The sequence below is a fragment of the Phoca vitulina genome, unplaced genomic scaffold, assembly GCF_004348235.1.
Source record: "Phoca vitulina isolate PV1807 unplaced genomic scaffold, GSC_HSeal_1.0 scaffold18, whole genome shotgun sequence".
NCBI lineage: Eukaryota > Metazoa > Chordata > Mammalia > Carnivora > Phocidae > Phoca > Phoca vitulina.
Genome location: NW_022589721.1, coordinates 15,939,527 through 15,952,510, shown reverse-complemented (window position 1 = coordinate 15,952,510; position 12,984 = coordinate 15,939,527). Strand labels below are relative to the sequence as shown.

Here is a 12,984-nt window from a genome sequence, read left to right as displayed (position 1 = left end):
AATTAATCTATAGATTCAAAGCAATCTTATAAAAAATCTCAAGTCATTTTTTTATAGAAATTAACTAATTGATTCTAAGAACTTGCAGGGAAATGCAAAGGACTTAGAAAAACCAAAACAATCTTTTAAAAAAGAACAAAGTCAGGGACACCTGGGTGGCTCAGTCAGTTAAGCATCTGCCTTTAGTTCAGTTCATGATCCCAGTGTCCCTGGGACGCTTCTCCCTCTCTCCCTCTGCCTGCCACTCGCTCTGCTGTGTGCTCTCTCTCTCTAACAAATAAATAAATAAAATATTAAAAAAAAAACAAAAGAAGAACAAAGTCAGAGCACTCATAATTCCTGATAACAAGCCTATAAAAAGCAACTGCAATGACAATAGAGAGGCATATTATTCTTTGATGTGTTACTGGGTTCTATTTGCTAATACACATTAATTCATATTAATAAGTGAGATGATCTGTAGCTTTCTTTTTTATGCTGTGTCAAATGTGTATATCAGTATATACACATTTCATAAAAATATGAAGTTTCCATTCTTTCTATAAATGGTCCTTTGGAACAGTTATAATAGTATTGCTATTACTGAATTTTTTGTACATTTTTTTCCTTTTTTTTAGCATTTAATTGCAAAACCATGGAAGTTTGGCATTTGGGGGAGGCTGCTTTTTAACTACGTTTTAACTACTTTTCAAAATTTTTATGCCTATTGTCTTATTTATAATATACAATTTCTGTAAACCTAGAGTATTTTAGTAATTTAGTAATTTCTATTTTGTTAAAAATAATCCATTACATCCTCATTTTCTAATGTATTGACATACAATAATTGTAATTACTATTCTAGTCTTGTAAATTCCTCTAATTTTGTGCTTGTTTTCTATTTTCATTTCATTTCATTTCTTATCTTATGTATTTGGGCTCCTCTCATTTTGCTTTTTAAATTACAAAAAAAAAAAAACTGAATCAAATTCACAACATCACAATGGAAGGGAAAGAAATAATAAGCTAGAAATAAGGAAACAGGAAGGAGAAGAAAAATTATAAAGACAAAGATAAGAAGGTAGAAAATAAGAAGGAGAAGGAGGAGAAAAAGAAGAAGGAGGAGGAGGAGGAGAAGGACGGAAAGAGGAAGACAGTAAATAGTATAAAAACAGAAAGGATCTAAGATCACCTTCCTGGCCAGATATGGGCCAATGTTACCTAGATTGGTGCTCCTCAAAATCACCAGTCTATGAACTGTTTGTTATTGGTCCACAATGAGATAAGGAAATTATACCAAAATGTGTATCAACGCATTGTCTTGCTTCCTTTTTCAGGAAAGCTTTGCTATGAAAAAAAAATATTTCAGCTGAACTAACAGCGTGCTTAGTGATATACTTGATTTACGTATTTGTGCTTAGTGACATATTTGATCCTGGTACAGTTTTATCTCAGCAGGGAGAAGTAACAGTGTGTGGAAGGGCACCAAACAGCAAACCATAATCTGTGTAGCACCGGCCTAAACCCCTCACTGCACACATCCAGTGGATTGCATCTTCCCCTTATCCCACTGAAACTCTCCATCTGACTGCAGGACCTCGGTAACTACTTTTACCTTCTGGATTTTGGGTACTAGAAGATATCTATATTGCAGTTTAACCCATAATCAAAAAGGTTCAAAGTGCATAATAGGTCATGAATAAACGTTGATTGATTGAATAATTGATGACTGAATGATCAGGGCTGATGTGTACAGGTTGCAGTTGATGCACTGCACAATTTGCCCTTGGCCAAGAGTGAGTGATGAGTGAAATGGGCAGACACTTTGCTCTCCAAGTTATATGCAAAGCTGTGTTATTCAGAGGAGAAGGCACTATTTTCTTCTTCCAACTGCATGGCTATGCTCAGAGAGACCACCTTTCACTAATTTATATAAAGACCCTATGTAGATTAACAGCAAGGGACTTGACTGCAAATTGGCCTCAGAAATGCAGCTGCTCAGTCTTAAACTAGGTGCTGTAAATTCTACAGGCTGTAGAAGGCACAGCCATCCCCAAAGCATGGCAAATTCGAGTGACAGCTCCTTGATTCAGGAATGATCCATTACCTGGCTTCTCTTTGTTCTCTTCTTTTTTTAAGGACTGACATAGCTCCTTGGTCAAAGAAATGGGGCATTGTTTTTAACTAAACTCTATATTATAAGAAGTATAAAGGGTAGCTGCCCATCTCAGTGCAGATATCCCATCCTTTAGGAAGTCTTCCCTGATCTTCCAAGTCTGGGCCAGGTGCTCCCCCTATGGTTCCTATGGTAGTAATCTTTATATTCCATTCTATAGCACATAACACTGTACTGTAATTGGCTATTTGCATTTCTACCTGCCAAAGTGTATTGTTACCCACTGTATTTTGAATGCTTAGCACAGTTTTGGGACATGGCAGGAGTCAGGTCTGGGAGGTAGAGGAAGAATAGAAGCGAAAAACCTGCAGTGGAATATCATTTTTAGATATCAGTTCTTTTCAGTGTAGATACCAATCTGTGTATAAAACCAGATGGAAAGCCATCCAGGAACAGATATTTATCCTAGAAGGCGTCCCCTGAGTGCTCCTAGTTACAGACACATCCTAAGACATTTGATGAACTCAGCAAATCCAGTCTCCCTCTGGATCAATTTTCATAAACAATCCAGGTAATTTCTGGGAGGAAAGAGACCAAGCACTGTTCCCTAAAATTGGAAGTTAGAGACACCTGCCAGTGTAGCTCCAACAAAGGCCCTTTGCAGGAAAAGTTTGTCAAGAGTATAGATTAAAAAAATCACCTGGGGGGGGGGGGGTACCTGGGTGGCCCAACTGGTTAAGTGTCTGCCTTTGGCTCAGGTAATGATCCCAAATTCCGGGTTCAAGCCCAGCATCGGGCTCCCTGCCCGGCGGGGAGTCTGACACAGGACTTGATCCGAAGACCCTGGGATCATGACCTGAGCTGAAAGCAGACACTCAACCGACTGAGCCACCCAGGTGCCCCAGTAAATAAGATCTTAAAAAAAAAATCACCTCGAAGAAATGGGAAGTCTAGCCTCTAAGCCCTGACGTAGACACCCCACTCTCAGAATTCCCATAGCCTTTCTAGTCACCATCCTCTCAAAAAATGGAGCAGAGAAAGAGAGATGGGGAAAGTGGAAAGAAGGAAGAAGCTGCAGTAGACAAAAGTAGCCACTTTTTGTCTTCCAGGCTCTGTACTAGATCATCTTAGATCTTAACCCTATAGAGTGGCTACTGTTATCCCTGTTTTCTAGATGAGCAAACTAAAGCTCAGAGAGGTTAAGAAACATGGACAGGGGCACAAAAGGAGCAAGTTTAGATTCCCCCATATCTTCCTGCCTTCCACCCCATTTCAGCTACTTAATACGGCCTCAGTTGACAGCCTCCATGTCCGTCACACAACTCTCCCCCACCCCCCATCCAAGAAGCTGATGGATAATGTATCCAGTGGGATTCAAATCTTATACAGACTTTTCTTAATCTTGTATCTGTCACAGGCTGGTTTTGTAACCCCAGGCAAGGTAGTTTATATCCCAGAAGCTCAGTGATCTGATCTCTAAAGGAAGAAAAATATTTACTTCTACAAGTATTTGAGGGACTTAAATGTGTTTCTGAAAGAGAAAAAGGCAGGTATTCAATAGGTACTCAAAAAAAAAAAAAAAAAAAAAAAAAATGCCAGCAGCCCTATCAAGGGCAAATCTGCCAAGGAGGAAGTTTGTTTTATTCATTCTCCTTTAAGCTTTCCTGTCCCTCCGCCCACACCCCTGCTGTCTCCTCTGTTCCCCCAGGGACCATCTAGAGTCTCATTTACCAATGACCTTGTTCTATGCAAACTGTCATAATCCCAGATAATGTGTTAGCTCAGGGGGACTCAAACAATACCACCTCAGCCTGCAGTAATTCAGGAAGGCCCTTGTCCTTGAAAGGAATCTTGGGTTACACATGACAGGCCAGGAAAACAATAGTCATTTGGCTGAGTTTGGATAAAAATGACAGCAAATGTGGCTCTAGAGTCACATAACTGCTCAACTGTCAGCAAAGGATCTCTGTGTTTTACTAGGTGACATGAGGAAGTATTTAAGAGCCAAAGGGCACACACCCCAAGGAGCCTTTTGTGGGCTGGGGCTTGACCCAGTGCCCCGTAAGTCACACAACTGAGATCATGACCTGAGCCAAAGGCAGCCGCTTAACTGACTGAGCCACCTAGGCGACCCTGTTCAGTCCATTCTTGACAGCCCTGGCTGATTCAGAAAATCAAGACACTCATGGAAGGCCCCAAGTGTTCTTTGAAATCCTCAGCTGGACCGTTAGCAGCAGGAAAAGGGCCAAAGGGCTCTTCCCATCAATCCTAAAGCCTGGGACCTGCCCAAAATTGTTCCAGGAATTCTGATGGGTTCCAAGAAATCCTTCCCAGGGAATGACTGAGAGGCCTCACCAATGTGGCTCCTGTCCTTTCAAAGGGACCCCCAGGAGGTCAGGGCTGCAGTGGAGATTCAGGTCTATCCTGGCACGGGGCTCTCCAGGCAGAAGGACGAGATGCCTAGTGTTGAGTGAGTATACTGTACATCAGGGATAAACCTTGAAAACATTTTGCTAGGTGAAAGAAGCCCCTCACAAAGGACCACACACATATTGTATGCCTCCATTTAAATGAAATATCAACAAAAAGTAGATTAGTGGTTGCCAGGAGATGGGGGGGGGTCAGATTGGGGAGAAATGGGAAGTTTCTGCTAATAAGTATGGAATTTCTTCTTGGAATGATAAAAATGTTCTAAAATTGCTTGCAAGTGCTGATGGCTACACAACTCCGTGAATATACTCGGTGAATATAAAAACCATGGTATTGTATACTTGCGTGGTATAGGAATTATATCTCAATAAAGCTGTTTAAAAAAATATCCTGAAGTCTACTTACAGTAACCAAGTTATTAGGGCCAGATTCAGAGGAAATCCATCTAAGTTGCTCTTTTGAAACAAGCAAAAACCCAAATGCTATCCTTTCATTCACTCACTTACTCATTTACTCCTTCCAAACGTCCCTGTGAGTTCTCTGTGTGCAGAACTGGACCACCTTATCAGAAACAGAACACCAATTTTCCTAATTGCACCCAGCTTAAGCCTGTTTGCTTAAGGATTTGAACACAGACCTCTTCATCCCATGCTGCAATTAGGAAGTGCCCTCCTTGGCCCTTTGTCGGGGAGGAGCCCCTAAGTCTTAAAGCGGAATTCCAGGAAAACTTGTTTGCATTTCTGCTCCCCACAGAGCCACCAAAGTCTTACCCCCTACTTCTTTGTTCCTCCCTCTCCTATCCCCTTCAGCTGCTACCCAGCAGACTCTCCAAAACTTCCAAAAGGGAGTCCAAACCTTCCGGAGGGAAGGGGGCTTGGGTAGCAGCTCCAGAAGCATTTTTCAGGGGGAAATCCTGGCCCCTGTGAGAGCTGCACGCAAGCTCCATTTGGACATTTCTCCTAAAGACAAGTCCTAAGCCTGTACCTAAGTAGAAGGGGTGACCTCCAGTCAACCCTGAGCTCCTGTGCCAGAGGGCAGGCTTCACGCAGAGGACCCAAGAACCCAGTGCCAAAATCGGAGTGCCTGTGGTCCAGGACTCGCAGGCGGCGTCCAGGCGCTCGCCAAGGACAGAGGCCACTCCTGTGGCTCCACCCTGGCTCCTCTTGGCCTTTCCCTAACCCTGTCTTGCCTGGGCGCACTGCATGCCAAAGCCCAGCTCGGCTGGCTGCATCTCCGCCAGGCGCTGCGTGCGGAACAGGGGGCTCGAAGCAGGAAGGGGGTGCCAAGGGATAAAACCGGAGGAGATTAGGGGTGGAAAAGCCAGGGCAGACAGGACCCTCCAACACCACAGCCCGCTCGTGCATCTCAAAACCGCAACCTCCTGCGTCCAGACACCAAAGCAAAACGCGCGAAGCATCCGGGTTTCCTGGAGCAGAGACACATAAGAGCTGTTACTGCCAACGTCCTCCATCAATGAGCTCGGTCGGCTTGCTCCTCTTTGCGTCTAGCGCCTGACCCCAGCGCTGATCTGTGGCCGTACCAAGGGGGGGCTGGGTGAATTTTGTCTCCCATGACCTCCACCGACTGCTCTTCCAAGCGCCCCCAAATACAATCTAAATAAAAATAGCGTGCTATTTATATTCAGCTCTCCAAGACAAATTCCTGAGCCCCCTTTCTCACCAGATTGTCGCCTCTACTAAGCCCCTTCTACTTGGAAATGCTGGAATCGCCAGTCTCGAAGCCAAACCCACTTCCCGCCGCGCGCTCACAGCACCCAAGTACAGGGCAAAGTTCCCGGGAGCAACACAAGGCATTGTCGCTGTCTTTGCATTCGCATCACGTAGCACCTCCAAACTCCCTGCCCAGCGACCCCCGCGAGGAGGCATCTGGGTGCACGGTCCCATCCCAGCCCAGAGGTCCCCGGACCATCCTGGGCGCGCGCGTAGAGAAGGTCCATCATGGAATTGCATTGCTTCTGCAGGTGACTCGCCCTCTCCACTTTTCCTTCCTAACGAATAGATTTTTCATAGCCGACCCGAAGTAGGGCAGAGAAAGACTGGAACTGACCTGTGCAGGGGAATGTTCTAGCCCAAGATGGGGACCTCTCGACGCCTAGGTAGGATCCAAGTTCGCCGCGAGTTGGTTCTTGGCGGCGCACGGCTCTCGCTTGCTTCCCGCGTTGTGCCCCCTTTTAATTAGCCTCTTCTCTCCCTCTCTTTCATCCTCTCCCACTCCAGCTCCCACTCTGTGCAGCCCGGAGCTGCGTCCTCTCCAGCGCTTCCCTCCTGCCAGGCGCCCAGGATCAGATAAGAAGAAAGGAAGGCCAGTGGGCGGCCAATTATAGAGCGGAAGGTGGCCGCGGAGGCGGAGGTTGGGGAGGTGGGAGGCAGGCCTAAGTCTCAAACGCCCCCCCACCTATCTCCTCCTCCTTTCCCCACCCCCGCCGCACAAGAAGTCCTCCGAGGAGCCCGCCCCCGCGCCGCCCCCGCGCGTCCCCCGCGCGTCCCCAGACCTGGCGGCCGCCCCAGGTGCGCGCCGCAGTCGGGTGTCGTGAGCCCAGAAAGAGCCGCCTTTCCCCTTCACTCCGACAGCGGCTCGTGTGGGGCCGCTGAGTCAGGCCCTGCGGTCGCTTGGCGAGGTGTGGCGCCCTCCAGGACTCAGGTACTGGGTGCCCACTTCCCCGTTCCCAAGACACGACTTGCCTTCCCGCGTCAAGGACCTCGCGCTTGGGAGCGCGCACGCCCTGCGAAGGGGTACCCTGCCTCCCCTCTTCTCGCTTCTTTGTCCGAACGAGGGCTGCAAAACGCCAGAGCAGCGATGCTCAAAATTTAATGTGCAGGAGAATCATTTGAGGGTGTTGAACTAGATATTTTTGTGGGCTTATAAGGACGAATGTTGGCAGTGGCCAGGGCTTGGACTTTCTGAAACAGGATCTTTGCGACTGATTCCCACTCGCAAAGATCCTGTTTCAGCAGGTCTGGGCTGAGGCCAAGGACTCTGCATTTATCAAACACCCCGGTGGTTCTGATCCATGCCGGCCACCTTACGGGAGTCTTTACCTGAAATGTGAAGCACACGAGGTGCGCCAGACCTCGCGCCAGGTCTCGAGGAACCAGGGCTGCGCTGTCACCCTCTGGGCCCTTTTAGAAAGTCATCGTCCTTAACCCGTTTTTGAACCGGCACCAATCCTCGGCGGCGTTCTTTACAATCCAGCTTTTGTGCGGACAAATGTTGGCGAGGGAGTTACAGAAACGACAGAAATTTAGCAACAACTCATTTTTGCAAGAAAATGCTTTCTCACGTTGGAAAACGGCTAAAGGCCGGTAATGGAGAGAAGAGAAAGGGCAAGGGGTCCTCTTAACAGGCTTCCCACATGCCCAGCTGAGAATACAGAGAGAAGGGCTTTTGAAAGCTTTAAAGGGGGTCCATTAGACTTTCTAACCGTCCCAACCACTATTAGCCACCAACTCCGCCTTCCCCGATGTTGCGTGCAGATTCATCCACTTGGAAAGGCTGGCAACTTCCCGCGGGCCCTGCGGTTGGAGTGCAAAGGGCCCGCTCCAGCCCCCGCCGATGCTCTGCCTCCGCTGGTCCTTTTTCAAATTGGCCTCAGCTCGGCCCCAGGGCGCGGCCAAGCTCGGCGCCCTTTTGCAACTGCGCTTCACAGAACAAAATTTTCTGGGGTCGGGCAGCCAGCGCGATTTTTAAGGAGACAGGCTTCGGAATCCAAGCGCTCGGGGAGACTACTGCAAGGGTGCGAGCGCCACCTGGTGTCCTCGCCTGGAGGCTTGGGAGAGGGCGGGAACCGGAAAGCTAGCCGTCCACCTAGATTGAAGTGCAGAGGCCAGGATTCCTGAAATGCGGGATTTATTCCTGAAGACAACCACCACTTCGATTGTTCCTCGTCCCACCTCCCCATGCAAGTGCCCACTTCCATCGTACTCTGTTCCCCCTTTTCACTAATAAAATCTCTTTTTTAAAATGTAAGTAGAGCTGATACACCGTGTTACATTATTTTCATGTGTACAACATAGTAATTTGACACCTGTGTATGTATGCCGTGCTCACCACGAGTGTAGCTACCATCTGTCACCATGCAGCCCTGTTACAATACCACTGACTACATTCCCTATGCTGGACCTTCTATCCCTGGGACGTATTTGTTCCCTAACTGGAAGCCCGTACCTCCTACTCCCCTTCACCCATTTTGCCCACCCCTCTACTCCCTCCCTTGTGGCAACCACCAATTTGTTCTCTGTATTTGTGGGTCTGTTTCTGCTGTGTTTGTTTGTCTTTAATTTCACATATAAGTGAAATCATATGGCATTTGTCTTTCTCTGTCTGACTTATTTCATTTAGCATAATATCCTCTAGGTCTATCCATATTGTCACAATAGCAAGATCTCATTCTTTTTAAGGCTGAGTAATATTCTGGTGTGTGTGTGTGTGTGTGTGTGTGTGTGTGTGTATGCCACCTCCTTTATCCATTCGTCTATTGATGGACACCTAGTTTGCTTCTGTATCTTGGCTATTGTAAATAATGCTGCAATACACAGAGGGGTGCACATATCTTTTTGAATTAGTGTTTTCCTTTTCCTTGGGTAAATACCCAGTGGTGGAATTACTGGATTGCATGGTATTTCTTTTTTTTTTTTTTTAAATCTACTCACGTCTTTCGTTTTTACCAAGATGTATATGACCAATGTAAGCTCAGCTTTTTCTGTAATTCCTCTGGGGAAGGTAGTGGCGTATTCCTGCAAAGTTCTAGGCAGAGGGGGAAAAGTATTTATGATGAAACTATAGAAAATTAGAAATGAGGAATTCCCAGATGATTTTTAAATGTGAAATGTGTGCCCAAAAATCTATATACAGCAAAGAGAAAAGCATAGTATTTGGTAAAAACCCTATACAATAATGTATATTGATTTTGTAACCACACCAAATGTTATTTCTTAAAATTCTAGCTCATCCTTCCTTCATCTTAACTTTTGACTTCTGGCATTTCACTTTCAATGTAAATAAACTTTAGTTAATGTTGAATTAGAATGGCTGGTTTTAATCAGTTGTCCATTATTTTGCAGTTGTGTGTAAATTCCCAGCCCCTTCAAGGGAGTGTTTATTCAACATTTATCTTAAGGTCAGCCTTCAGAGTCTGGTAGAGTACTGAGAACTGAATCATAGAAATGCCTGGAAGACTCCATTAATGGTCTCCTCCCCCCCATCTAGAAAAAAAATTGTATCTGAATGAACATGTGAACGTCTGGAGCCTTCTCAAAGATATCCAAAAATGTCCGCTTCCCACAATCATTGATTTCAGGACTCAGCAACTCTTATTAGACTCTCATCTGAGTTTGACATGACTGTAATCTTGTTTCTCTCGAAGGACCCCCCACACGCACTGTTTCCCTTCTCCAGTCAATCCCGTGGAACCTTACAAGAAGACTATAGATACAAACTTGAATTGAAGGCAGTGTGTCACTTGCTTGTGTCACTTTGGTGAAGTTATTTTCTCCTCTGAGCCTAACTCTTTATGTATAAGAAGAGAGTTATTAACTGTATCTCAGGGGATGGTTTTGTGGATTAAATGACAGATGTGTTTATGGACCTAGTCCATCATGATGATAAATGGTAGCTGTATCACCCAAATTAGGACTGTCCCTCTTCTGCCCATTGCATATGGTAGTACTCTCTTTAGCAGCCCCTTCCAGAAAATTCTCCTTGCAATGTTTCTCAACAGAGGTGCTATGGGCATTTTGGGTAGGACAGCATGACTGCCCCAGACATTGTAGGATATTTATTATTTCTGATTCCATCACCAATTTCCAGGAGCACTCTCCCCTTCTCCTAGTCACTGTGAAAACCAAAAACACCACTGTCCATTTCCTCATACACTCTAGAAAACCACAGTTTCCAGCTTCATGAGTTATTTGCAGTTCTTCTCCAACCCCCCTGTAACAGCCAGCTATGATTTTTCCTCAGCCTAGCATCCATTCCCCCTTCTTTTGTTAACACAGTGCTCATACTCAGCCAGTATGAGCCCCTGCTCCCATGTTCCCCCCTTCCATGCTGACATCCCATCCTTGCTCCTGAGACTCCCAGTGTTTGTCATAATCTTGCAACAGCACAGCTGGTAACAGAGTTAACCCCCAGCACAGCAGGGAAATTTCAGGACCCTGCCCCATCGTCAAGGGCTAATGTACCTTCTAACTGATGCCATACCAGCTGTTAAATCCTTTGTATCTCACCCTAGAGTACCAGGGCTCTGAGTTCTTGGGAAATTGCTTCTACCCTATTGTATGTAGCTGTGGTGGGTTGTCACTCAGAGTTCTCTCTTCTCCCTTAGCCAAGGGTGGGTCTAAACTCTAAAGTAGGCCAACCAGATACTCTATCCCTCAAATGGGAGTATAAAGTGGTGGGATACAAAGGCAGAAAAAAGTGTTCATTAAATTTTTATCTCAAATCATCCTAGCAATGAGGCCTGAGGTAACAATAAATAGACCCAGACATAGGTCTAACATCCAGCAGAAACTCACCAACACAGCTGTAGCTGTTGTTGAAATACTGAAATATTTCCATAGCAAGTGGTCAATAACTGTCTCCCCACATGCCTGAATGTCCTCTTCACCATCCCCTTCCTGGGGCCACTATCCCAGATCTCCCTTTGATCCAACAACTGTAGAATTAACCCTCGTGCCATTGTCTGAATGTTTACGTCTCCCCAAAATTCATATGTTGAAATCCTAGCCCCCAAAGGTGGTGGTATTAGGAGATGGGGCCTTTAAAACTTGTTTAAATCATGAGGCTAGAACCCTCAGGAAGGGGATCTGTGCTATTATAAAAGATGCTCTAGAGAGATCCCTCGCCTTTTCCACCAGGTGAGAATACAACGAGAAGTCTGGGATCCAGAAGAGGCTCCTCACCTGGCCATGCTGTCACCCTGAGCTCAGACTTCCAGCCTCCAGAACTGTGAGCAACACATTTCTGTTGTTTATAAGTTGCCCAGCCTATGGCATTTATAAGCTGCCCAGCCGCCCAACAGGAACAGACTAAGACAGCCTATATCGGCTGAGGGCTTCTAGTGTAGCTAATGGCAGCCCCTCAGATCAGGCTGCGCCTCTGCCATATTGTTGTTCCATTTTTTTAATATCAGCACAGAACTCCAGAACATCTCTGGCTTCTGTAGTTCCTGAAGCTTCTGTCTCAGTTTTGTGAGCCACCTCCTTTTTTCTATATCTGCTTTCTTTCTCTGCTAACCAAAGAACTCCCAACTGAGTCCATCTTCATTTTACCAACCCTGAAGCTGAGACAAAGGACATGAGAGAGCTTGTCCAACCTTCCCTAGAGGATTAATAGCAAAGTCAACACTAGAATCCAAATGTCTTAACTCCTAGACCAGAGCTTTTTCCCAGTAGAGTGCATTGACCCTTTTCCAAATAATACTGGGGATACCTCCTACGCTCATAGAGGGTTTTCACTTTACAGTGTGCATGCAGGTGTATCATCCTGTTTTAATACATTGGCTCTGCAAGGCAAGAATCATTCCAGAGGTTAAAATCATACTGTCTTATTCTTTCCTTTGTGGGGCGGGAGTCCCCCCATCTCCTCACAATCACCTTTCATGTTCCTGAACCAGTGATTAAGACATTCCTCATCTTCTCGGCTCCGTGGCCCAGATCAAAGTCAGGACTTTAAAAATAGCCAAGTTTTTCATGGGTGACAGCACCCTGTCAGTGGATGCGTGTTGCATAAAAGGTTCTATTCATGGCATAATAGGGTTGGTGCAGGCCTAAGGGATTATACAAGTGTGCTAACCCCTCCGCTTTACAAACGAAGAAACAGAGGTCCAGTGAATCAAATCTCCTGTCCAAATCCCCAGAAAGAGTTAGTGGCAGATATTACTAGATTCAGTATCAGCGGACAATGGGCCAAAACTCTTTCCCATAATAATAATGCCCTAATAATAAGAAAAGCCTTCACTGAGAGTCTTTTGAATACCAAACGTTTGAGAAAACTCAAATGGACAATTCTAATTTTTTTAAATTATTATCTTATTAAACTAATTCTTACATGTATCTTAAAAATGCAAACAATACTAATAGCTTATTTTATTTTAATGATTTTATTTATTTATTTGAGAGAGAGAGAATGAGAGACAGAGAGATGAGAGGGAGGAGGGTCAGAGGGAGAAGCAGACTCCCTGCTGAGCAGGGAGCCCAATGCGGGACTCGATCCCAGGACTCCAGGATCATGACCTGAGCCGAAGGCAGTCGCTTAACTGACTGAGCCACCCAGCCGCCAGTAATAGCTTATTTTAAAATATTGTCTTGCTTACCAGAGGTAGCAACTTTTGACTCTTTTAGTTTTTTTCTGACATTTTCAAATCTCCATGTTTCTAAATGAAATGGATGTACTGCTATCTGTTTATTAATTAATTTTAAACATCACTTGTAGGTTTTGTA

The 12,984-nt window shown here is 45.4% G+C and overlaps 1 protein-coding gene across 1 annotated transcript in view; it reads right to left on the bottom strand.

The window, feature by feature from the left end:
- COL14A1 (collagen type XIV alpha 1 chain) overlaps positions 1 to 6,897 on the bottom strand; it is a 209,517-nt gene extending 202,620 nt beyond the window's left edge. Inside the window, exon 1 of the mRNA XM_032415699.1 lies at positions 6,593 to 6,897. The gene's annotated coding sequence lies outside the window, so the exon portion shown is untranslated. The remainder of the gene's footprint in view (positions 1 to 6,592) is intronic.
- Between the last annotated feature and the right edge of the window lie 6,087 nt (positions 6,898 to 12,984).